We start from the raw sequence: 11,548 nt of genomic DNA on the forward strand, positions 1-11,548 counted from the left end.
CAAAAATCTTTCAAAAATTTTTCCTTTGTTTTCAAAAAAAAATTTTAAAATAAAAATGTTTTCAAAAATATATTTTTCTTCAGAATTTTTAAGAATGAATTCTAGTGTTTCATAAAGCATGTTGAAGCCTGGTTGGCTGTAAAGCCACAACTGTAGGGCATGTTAGGCGTGTCATGTCTGGATTACATACTAAAGCTTGGCTGGCTATTAAGCCATGCCTGAACCTTTGATTAGAGCTTTAGACTAAGGAGCATAAGATTCCTGGAATTCATATTAAAAATTTTGGAATCCTTATTTTTCTTTTTTCAAAATGATTTTCGAAAAAATTAAAAGAAAATACAAAAAAATCATAAAATCATAAAAAATCAAAAATATTTTTCATGTTTCTTGTTTGAGTCATGTGTCATGTTATAAGTTTGGTGTCAATTGCATATCCATTTTGCATTTTTCGAAAATTCATGCATTCATAGTGTTCTTCATGATCTTCAAGTTGTTCTTGGTAAGTCTTCTTGTTTGATCTTTGCATTTGCATGTTTTGTGTCTTTTCTTGTTTTTCATATGCATTCCTGAATTCTTTATGTCTAAGCATTAAAGAATTCTAAGTTTGGTGTCTTGCATGTTTTCTTTGCATTAAAAATTTTTCAAAAATGTGTTCTTGATGTTCATCATGATCTTCATAGTGTTCTTGGTGTTCATCTTGACATTCATAGCATTCTTGCATGCATTCATTGTTTTGATCCATAACTTTCATGCATTGCATCATTTTTCTTGTTTTTCTCTCTCATCATAAAAATTCAAAAATAAAAAAAATATATATCTTTCCCTCTTTTCTCTCATAAATTTCGAAAATTAGATTTGACTTTTTCAAAAATTTTTAAAAATCAAGTTGTTTTTTTTTATGAGTCAAATCAAATTTTCAATTTAAAAATCTTATCTTTCTCAAAATCTTTTTCAAAAATCAAATCTTTTTCAAATTTCTTAGTTATTTTCAAAAATTCCTAAAATATTTTTCAAAAATATTTTTCTTATTTTTATATCAAATTTTTGAAAATAACAATAACAATTAATGTTTTGATTCAAAAATTTCAAGTTTGTTACTTGCTTGTTAAGAAAGATTCAAACTTTAAGTTCTAGAATCATATCTTATGATTTCTTGTGAATCAAGTCATTAATTGTGATTTTAAAATTCAAATCTTTTTTAAAAACTAATTTCTATCATATCTTTTCAAAAATATCTTCTTATCTTATCTTTTTCAAAAATTTGATTTCAAAATACTTTTTCTAAACTTCCTAACTTCTTATCTTTTCAAAATTTGTTTCAACTAACTAACTAACTTTTTGTTTGTTTCTTATCTTTTTCAAAACTACCTAACTAACTCTCTCTCTCCAATTTTCGAAAATATCTCCCTCTTTTTCAAAATTTCTTTTTAATTAACTAATTATTTAAATTTTTAAATCTTAATTTTCGAAAACTACTAACCTTTTTCAAAAACTATTTTCGAAAATCACTAACTCTTTTTCAAAAAATTATTTTCGAAAATCCTCTCCCTCTCTCATCTTATTCTATTTATTTATTCATCTACTAACATCTCTTCCTCACATCACTCACCAAATTCGAACCCCCTCTTCTATCTGTGTTCGAATTTTTCTTCTTCTCTTCTTCTACTAACGATAAGGAACCTCTTTACTGTGACATAGAGGATTCCTCTTCTTTTCTTTTTCTCTTCTCTTTCTTATGAGAAGGGACAAAGAAAGAGGCATTCTTGTTGAAGCTGATCCAGAACCTGAAAGGACTCTGAAAAGAAAACTAAGAGAAGCTAAATTACAACAATCCAGAGACAACCTTATTGAAAATTTTGAACAAGTAAAGGAGATGGCAGCCGAACCCAACAACAATAATGCAAGGAGAATGCTTGGTGACTTTACTGCACCTAAATCCAATTTACATGGAAGAAGCATCTCCATTCCTACCACTGGAGCAAAAAATTTTGAGTTAAAACCTCAGCTAATTTCTCTGATGCGGCAGAACTGCAAGTTTCATGGACTTTCATCTAAAGATCTTTTTCAGTTCTTAACTGAATTCTTGCAGATCTGTGATACTGTTAAGACTAATAGAGTAGATCCTGAAGTCTACAGGCTCATGCTTTTCCCTTTTGCTGTAAGAGACAGAGCTAGAGTGTGGTTGGACTCTCAACCCAAAGACAGCCTGAACTCTTGAGATAAGCTGGTCACGGCTTTCTTAGCCAAGTTCTTTCCTCCTCAAAAGCTGAGCAAGCTTAGAGCTGATGTTCAAACCTTCAGACAGAAAGAAGGTGAATCCCTCTATGAAGCTTGGGAAAGATACAAGCAGCTGACCAAAAAGTGTCCTTCTGACATGCTTTCAGAATGGACCATCCTGGATATCTTCTATGATGGTTTATCTGAGCTATCAAAGATGTCATTGGATACTTCTGCAGGTGGATCCATTCACCTAAAGAAAACGTCTGCAAAAGCTCAAGAACTCATTGACATGGTTGCTAATAACCAGTTCATGTACACTTCTGAGAGGAATCCTGTGAGTAATGGGACGCCTATGAAGAAGGGAGTTCTTGAAGTTGATACTCTGAATGCCATATTGGCTCAGAACAAAATATTGACTCAGCAAGTCAATATGATTTCTCAGAGTCTGAATGGAATGCAAGCTGCATCCAACAGTACTCAAGAGGCATCTTCTGAGGAAGAAGCTTATAATCCTGAGAACCCTGCAATAGCAGAGGTGAATTACTTAGGTGAACCTTATGGAAACACCTATAATCCATCATGGAGAAATCACCCAAATCTCTCATGGAAGGATCAAAGGCCTCAACAAGGCTTTAATAATGGTGGAAGAAACAGGTTTAGCAATAGCAAGCCTTTTCCATCATCCACTCAGCAACAGACAGAGAACTCTGAATAAAGTACCTCTAGCTTAGCAAATTTAGTCTCTGATCTATCTAAGGCCACTGTGAGTTTCATGAATGAAACAAGATCTTCCATTAGAAATTTGGAAGCACAAGTAGGCCAGCTGAGTAAAAGGATCACTGAAATCCCTCCTAGTACTCTCCCAAGCAATACAGAAGAGAATCCAAAAGGAGAGTGCAAGGCCATTGAATTTATTACCATGGCCGAACCTGTAAGGGAAGGAGAGGATGTGAATCCCAAGGAGGAAGACCTCCTGGGACGTCCAGTGATCAATAAGGAGCTTCCCTCTAAGGAACCAAAGGACTCTGAGGCTTATCTAGAGACCATAGAGATTCCATTGAACCTCCTTATGCCATTCATGAGCTCTGATGAGTATTCCTCTTCTGAAGAGAATGAGGATGTTACTAAAGAGCAAGCTGCCAAGTTCCTTGGTGCAATCATGAAGCTAAATGCCAAATTATTTGGTATTGAAACTTGGGAAGATGAACCTCCCTTGTTCAACCAATGAACTAAGTGATCTGGATCAACTGACATTGCCTCAGAAGAGACAGGATCCTGGAAAGTTCATAATACCTTGTACCATAGGCACCATGATCTTTAAGGCTCTGTGTGACCTTGGTTCAGGGATAAACCTCATGCCCCTCTCTGTAATAGAGAAACTGGAAATCTATGGGGTGCAAGCTGCTAAAATCTCATTAGAGATGGCAGACAACTCAAGAAAACAGGCTTATAGACAAGTAGAGGACGTGTTAGTAAAGGTTGAAGGCCTTTACATCCCTGCTGATTTCATAGTCCTAGATACTGGAAAGGAAGAGGATGAATCCATCATCCTAGGAAGACCTTTCTTAGCCACAGCAAGAGCTGTGATTGATGTGGACAGAGGAGAATTGATCCTTCAATTAAATAAGGACAACCTTGTGCTTACAACTCAAGGATCTCTCTCTGCATCCATAGAGAGGAAGCAGAAAAAGCTTCTCTCAAAGCAGAGTCAAACAAAGCCCCCACAGTCAAACTCTAAGTTTAGTGTTGGGAGGCCACAACCAAACTCTAAGTTTGGTGTTGAACTCCCATATCCAAACTCTAAGTTTGGTGTTGGAGAGCCTCAACAATGCTCTGAACATCTGTAAGGCTCCATGAGAGCCCACTGTCAAGCTATTGACATTAAAGAAGCGCTTGTTGGGAGGCAACCCAATTTTTATTTATCTAACTATATTTTTTCTTAGTTATATGTCTTTGTAGGTTCATGATCATGAGGAGTCACAAAATAAATATAAAAATTGAAAACGGAATCAAAAACAGCAGAAGAAAAATCACACCCTGGAGGAAGCATCTGCCTGGCGTTCAACGCCAGAACAGAGCATGGTTCTGGCGCTGAACGCCCAAAATGGGCTGTATCTGGGTGCTGAACGCCCAAAATGGGCATCATCTGGGTGCTGAACGCCAGAATTGCACCCTGGAGAGGAGCTGGCGCTGAACGCCCAGAACAAGCATGGTTCTGGCATTCAACGCCAGAAATGGGCAACAAATGGGCGTTGAACGCCCAAAATGGGCACCAACCTGGCGTTGAACACCCAGAGTTGTGTGCAAGGGCATTTTACATGCCTAATTTGGTGCAAGGTTGTAAATCCTTGAACACCTCAGGATCTGTGGACCCCACAGGATCATCTCAGGATCTGTGGACTCCATAGGATCACCTTAAGATCTGTGGACCCCACAGAATACCCACCTACCTCCACTCACTTCTTCTCACCCCTCACCACTCTCTTTCACAAAATCCCATAAACACTCTTCCCCAAAACCCTTCACCAATCACCTCAATCTCTCTTCCCCATCACCTCCTCACCACTCACATCCATCCACTCATCCCCATAAACCTACCTCATAAACTCCACCTACCTTTAAAATTCAAAATCAATTTCCCACCCAAACCCACCCTAAATGGCCGAACCTCCACCCCCCTCCCATCCCTATATATAACCCGCCATTCTTCCTCATTTTCACATAACACAACCCTCTCTTCTCTTCTTGGCCGAAACACAACCCCTTCTCCCTCTCCTCCATTTCTTCTTCTTCTTCATCTATTCTTTCTTCTCTTTCTCGAGGGCGAGCAAAATTCTAAGTTTGGTGTGGTAAAAGCATAAGCTTTTTGTTTTTCCATTACCATTGATGGCACCTAAGACCGGAGAATCCTCTAGAAAAGGAAAAGGGAAGACAAAAGCTTCCACCTCCGAGTCACGAGAGATGGAAAGGTTCATCTCCAAAGCCCATCAAGACCACTTCTATGATGTTGTGGCCAAAAAGAAGGTGATCCCTGAGGTCCCTTTCAAACTCAAAAGAAATGAGTATCCGGAGATCCGACATGAAATTCAAAGAAGAGGTTGGGAAGTTCTAACAAATCCCATCCAACAAGTCGGCATCCTAATGGTTCAAGAGTTCTATGCCAATGCATGGATAACCAAGAACCATGATCAAAGTAAGAACCCGGATCCAAAGAACTATGTTACAATGGTTCGGGGGAAATACTTAGATTTTAGTCCGGAAAATATGAGGTTGGCGTTCAACTTGCCAAACATGGAAGAGAACGCACGCCCCTATACAAGGAGAGTCAACTTTGATCAAAGGTTGGACCAAGTCCTTATGGACATATGTGTAGAAGGAGCTCAATGGAAAATTGACTCAAAAGGCAAACCGGTTCAACTAAGAAGACTGGACCTTAAGCCTGTAGCTAGAGGATGGTTGGAGTTCATTCAATGCTCAATCATTTCCACTAGCAACCGGTCTGAAGTTACTATAGACCGGGCCATCATGATCCATAGCATCATGATTGGAGAAGAGGTGGAAATTCATGAGATTATACCTCAAGAACTCTACAAGGTGGCTAACAAGTCCTCCACTATGGCAAGGTTAGCCTTTCCTCACCTCATTTGCCACCTATGCAATTCGGCTGGGATTGACATAGAGGGAGATATCCTCATTAAAGAGGACAAGCCCATCACTAAGAAAAAGATGGAGCAAGCAAGAGAGCCCATTCATGGACCTCAAGAGGCGTATGAAGCTCATCACCATGAGATCCCGGAGATGCCTCAAATGCATTTTCCTCCACAAAACTATTGGGAGCAAATCAACACCTCCCTAGGAGAATTGAGTTCTAATATGGTACAACTAAGGGTGGAACATCAAGAGCACTCCATCATCCTTCATGAAATAAGAGAAGATCAAAAAGTAATGAGGGAGGAGCAACAAAGACAAGGAAGAGACATAGAAGAGCTCAAGGACATCATTGGTTCCTCAAGAAGGAAACGCCACCATCACTAAGGTGGATTCATTCCTTGTTCTTATTTCTTCTACTTTTTGTTTTCTATGTTATGTGCTTATCTATGTTTGTGTCTTCATTACATGATCATTAGTAGTTAGTAACTATGTCTTAAAGTTATGAATGTCCTATGAATCCATCACCTCTCTTAAATGAAAAATGTTTTAATTCAAAAGAACAAGAAGTACATGAGTTTCGAATTTATCCTTGAACTTAGCTTAATTATATTGATGTGGTGACAATGCTTCTTGTTTTCTGAATGTATGCTTGAACAGTGCATATGTCTTTTGAAGTTGTTGTTTAAGAATGTTAAATATGTTGGCTCTTGAAAGAATGATGACTAGGAGACATGTTATTTGATAATCTGAAAAATCATAAAAATGATTCTTGAAGCAAGAAAAAGCAGCAAAGAACAAAGCTTGCAGAAAAAAAAAATAAAATAAAATAAAATTATATAGAAAAAAAAAGCAAGCAGAAAAAGCCAAAAGCTCTTAAAACCAAGAGGCAAGAGCAAAAAGCCAATAACCCTTAAAACCAAAAGGCAAGGGCAAATAAAAAGAATCCCAAGGCTTTGAGCATCAGTGGATAGGAGGGCCTAAAGGAATAAAATCCTGGTCTAAGCGGCTAAACCAAGCTGTCCCTAACCATGTGCTTGTGGCGTGTAGGTGTCAAGTGAAAACTTGAGACTAAGCGGTTAAAGTCAAGGTCCAAAGCAAAAAAAGAGTGTGCTTAAGAACCCTGGACACCTCTAATTGGGGACTTTAGCAAAGCTGAGTCACAATCTGAAAAGGTTCACCCAATTATGTGTCTGTGGCATTTATGTATCCGGTGGTAATACTGGAAAACAAAGTGCTTAGGGCCACGGCCAAGACTCATAAAATAGCTGTGTTCAAGAATCATCATACTGAACTAGGAGAATCAATAACACTATCTGAACTCTGAGTTCCTATAAATGCCAATCATTCTGAACCTCAATGGATAAAGTGAGATGTCAAAACTATTCAAGAGGCAAAAAGCTATAAGTCCCGCTCATATGATTGAAGCTATGTTTCATTGATAGTTTGGAATTTATAGTATATTCTCTTCTTTTTATCCTATTTGATTTTCAGTTGCTTGGGGCAAGCAACAATTTAAGTTTGGTGTTGTGATGAGCGGATAATTTATACGCTTTTTGACATTGTTTTTAGTATGTTTTTAGTAGGATCTAGTTACTTTTAGGGATGTTTTCATTAGTTTTTATGTTAAATTTACATTTCTGGACTTTACTATGAGTTTGTGTGTTTTTCTGTGATTTTAGGTATTTTCTGGCTGAAATTGAGGGACTTGAGCAAAAATCAGATTCAGAGGTTGAAGAAGGACTGCTGATGCTGTTGGATTCTGACCTCGCTGCACTCAAAGTGAATTTTCTAGAGCTACAGAACTCAAAATGGCGCGCTTCTAATTGCGTTGGAAAGTAGACATCCAGGGCTTTCCAGCAATGTATAATAGTCCATACTTTGCCCAAGTTTAGATGACGCAAACTGGCGTTCAACGCCAGCTCTCTGATTTTAATTTTCGAAAATATCTCCCTCTTTTTCAAAAAAAAATCTTTTTAGTTAATTAATTGTTTAAATTTTAATTTAAATTTTAATTCTCCTTTAATTTTCGAAAATCATCAACTTCTTTTCAAAAATTAATTTTCGAAATTCCCTCTCCCTTATCTCCTTCTATTTATTTATTCATCTACTAACACTTCTCTTCACCCAAAATTTGAACCCCTTCCTCTCCTCTGAGTTCGAATTCTTCTCTTCTACATTCTTATTCTTCTTTTCTTCTACTCACACAAGGGAACCTCTATACTGTGGTAAAGAGGATACCCGGTATCTTTAGTCCTCTTCTTTTTTTTCACATGAGCAGGAGCAAGGACAAGAACACTCTTGTTGAAGCAGACCCTGAACCTGAAAGGACTCTGAAAAGAAACTTAAGAGAAGCTAAAATACAACAATCCAGAGACAACCTTACAGGAATTTTCGAACAGGAAGAGGAGATGGTAGCCAAAAATAATAATAATGCAAGGAGAATGCTTGGTGACTTTACTGCACCTAATTCCAATTTACATGGAAGAAGCATCTCCATCCCTGCCATTGGAGCAAACAAATTTGAGCTGAAACCTCAATTAGTTTCTCTGATGCAGCAGAACTGCAAGTTTTATGGACTTCCATCTGAAGATCCTTTTCAGTTCTTAACTGAATTCTTGCAGATATGTGACATTGTTAAGACTAATGGAGTAGATCCTGAAGTCTACAGGCTGATGTTTTTCCCGTTTGCTATGAGAGACAGAGCTAGAATATGGTTAGACTCTCAATCCAAGGATAGCTTGAACTCTTGGGATAAGCTGGTCACGGCTTTCTTAGCCAAGTTCTTTCCTCCTCAAAAGCTCAGTAAGCTTAGAGTGGATGTTCAAACCTTCAGACAGAAAGAAGGTGAATCCCTCTATGAAGCTTGGGAGAGATACGAGCAACTGACCAAAAAGTGCCCTTCTGACATGCTTTCAGAATGGACCATCCTGGATATATTCTATGATGGTCTGTCTGAATTAGCTAAGATGTCATTGGATACTTCTACAGGTGGATCCATTCACCTAAAGAAAACACCAGCAAAAGCTCAAGAACTCATTGACATGGTTGCTAATAACCAGTTTATGTACACTTCTAAGAGGAATCCTGTGAGTAATGGGACGCCTCAGAAGAAGGGAGTTCTTGAAATTGATACTCTGAATGCCATATTGGCTCAGAATAAAATATTGACTCAGCAAGTCAATATAATTTCTCAGAGTCTGAATAGAATGCAAGCTGCATCCAACAGTACTCAAGAGGCATCTTCTGAAGAAGAAGCTTATGATCCTGAAAACCCTGCAATAGCAGAGGTGAATTACATGGGTGAACCCTATGGAAACACTTATAATCCCTCATGGAGAAATCACCCAAATCTCTCATGGAAGGATCAACAAAAGCCTCAACAAGGCTTTAATAATGGTGGAAGAAACAGGTTTAGCAATAGCAAGCCTTTTCCATCCTCCACTTAGCAACAGACAGAGAATTCTGAGCAGAATCCATCTAGCTTAGCAAATTTAGTCTCTAATCTATCTAAGGCCACACTAAATTTCATGAATGAAATAAGGTCCTCCATTAGAAATTTGGAGGCACAAGTGGGCCAACTGAGTAAGAAGATCACTGAAACCCCTCCTAGTGCTCTCCCAAGAAATACAGAAGAAAATGCAAAAGGAGAGTGCAAGGCCATTGAATTGACCATCATGGCTGAACCCACAAGAGAGGAGGAGAACGTGAATCCCAGTGATCAATAAGGAGTTTCCCTCTGAGGAACCAAAGGAATCTGAGACTCATCTAGAGACCATAGAGATTCCATTGAACCTCCTTATGCCATTCATGAGCTCTGATGAGTATTCCTCTTCTGAAGAGAATGAGGATGTTACTGAAGAGCAAGTTGCCAAGTTCCTTGGTGCAATCATGAAGCTTAATGCCAATTTATTTGGTAATGAGACTTGGGGAGATGAACCTCCCCTGTTCACCAATGAACTAAATGCATTGGATCAACTGAGATTGCCTCAGAAGAAACAGGATCCTGGAAAGTTTCTAATACCTTGCACCATAGGCACCATGACCTTTGAGAAGGCTCTATGTGACCTTGGGTCAGGAATAAATCTCATGCCACTCTCTGTAATGGAGAAACTGGGAATCTTTGAGGTGCAAGCTGCTAGAATCTCATTAGAGATGGTAGACAATTCAAGAAAAGAGGCTTATGGTCAGGTAGAGGACGTGTTAGTAAAGGTTGAAGGCCTTTACATCTCTGCTAATTTCATAATCCTAGACACTGGGAAGGAAGAGGATGAATCCATCATCCTTGGAAGACCCTTCCTAGCCACAGCAAGAGCTGTGATTGATGTGGACAGAGGAGAATTGATCCTTCAACTTAATAAAGACAACCTTGTATTTAAAACTCAAGAATCTCCTTCTGTAACCATGGAGAGGAAGCATAGAAAGCTTCTCTCAGTACAGAGTCAACTAAAACCCCCACAGTCAAACTCTAAGTTTGGTGTTGGGAGGCCTCAGCCAAACTCTAAGTTTGGTATTGAACTCCCATATCCAAACTCTAAGTTTGGTGTTGGAAAGTCTCAACAATGCTCTGAACATCTGTGAGGCTCCATGAGAGCCCATTGTCAAGCTATTGACATTATGAAGCACTTGTTGGGAGGCAACCCAATGTTATTTAATCATTTTTATTTTAGTTTCTCTTTGTTATTTCATGTTTTATTAGGTTGATGATCATGTGGAGTCACAAAAACTACTGAAAAATCAAAAACAGAATGAAAAACAGCATTGAAAATTGAACACCCTGGAGGAAGGGCTTACTAGCGTTTAAACGCCAGTAAGGAGCATCTGGCTGGCATTCAACGCCAAAACAGAGCATGGAGCTGGCGCTGAAGGCCAGAAACAAGCATGAAGCTGGCGTTCAACGCCAGAAATATGCTGCACATGGGCGTTGAACGCCCAGAACAAGCATCACTTCGGCGTCTAAACGCCAGAAATGCATGCAAAGGCATTTTACATGCCTAATTGGTGCAGGGATGTAAATCCTTGACACCTCAAGATCTGTGGACCCCACAGGATCCCCACATACCTCCACTCACCTTCCCTCCTCATAATCCTATATCATCCTTTCCCAAGAACCCTTCACCAATCACCTTAATCTCTCCCCCATCACCTCTTCACCACTCACATCCATACACCCCAACTACCTTCAAAATTCAAAATCTCTTTCCCACCCAATCCCACCCATATAGCCGAATACATACATCCCTCCATATCTTCTTCTTCTTCTACTATTCTTTCTTCTTTTGCTCGAGGGCGAGCAACATTCTAAGTTTGGTGTGGTAAAAGCATAGCTTTTTTTGTTTTTCCATAACCATTAATGGCACCTAAGGCCAGAGAAACCTCTAGAAAGAGGAAAGGGAAGACAAAAGCTTCCACCTCCGAGTCATAGGAGATGGAGAGATTCATCTCAAGGGTCTATAGCTCAGTGGTAGAACATTTGACTGCAAATCAAGAGATCCCTGAGATACCTCAGGGGATACATTTTCCTCCACACAATTATTGGGAGCAACTAAGGGTGGAACATCAAGAGCACTCCATCATCCTTCATGAAATTAGAGAAGATCAAAGAGCAATGAGGGAGGAAAAACAAAGTCAAGGAAGAGACATAGAAGAGCTCAAGGACATCATTGGTTCCTCAAGGAGA

At 38.9% G+C, this 11,548-nt stretch overlaps 2 non-coding genes across 2 annotated transcripts; both read right to left on the reverse strand.

The window, feature by feature from the left end:
* Positions 1–2,272: 2,272 nt before the first annotated feature.
* On the reverse strand, positions 2,273–2,380 carry LOC112752808 (small nucleolar RNA R71). The gene has a single exon (XR_003177223.1). It is a non-coding gene; the product is annotated as a small nucleolar RNA R71 (small nucleolar RNA).
* Positions 2,381–8,675: 6,295 nt separating this feature from the next.
* Positions 8,676–8,783, reverse strand: LOC112752883 (small nucleolar RNA R71). The gene has a single exon (XR_003177292.1). It is a non-coding gene; the product is annotated as a small nucleolar RNA R71 (small nucleolar RNA).
* Between the last annotated feature and the right edge of the window lie 2,765 nt (positions 8,784–11,548).

This window comes from Arachis hypogaea, chromosome 15 (genome assembly GCF_003086295.3).
Source record: "Arachis hypogaea cultivar Tifrunner chromosome 15, arahy.Tifrunner.gnm2.J5K5, whole genome shotgun sequence".
Lineage (NCBI taxonomy): Eukaryota > Viridiplantae > Streptophyta > Magnoliopsida > Fabales > Fabaceae > Arachis > Arachis hypogaea.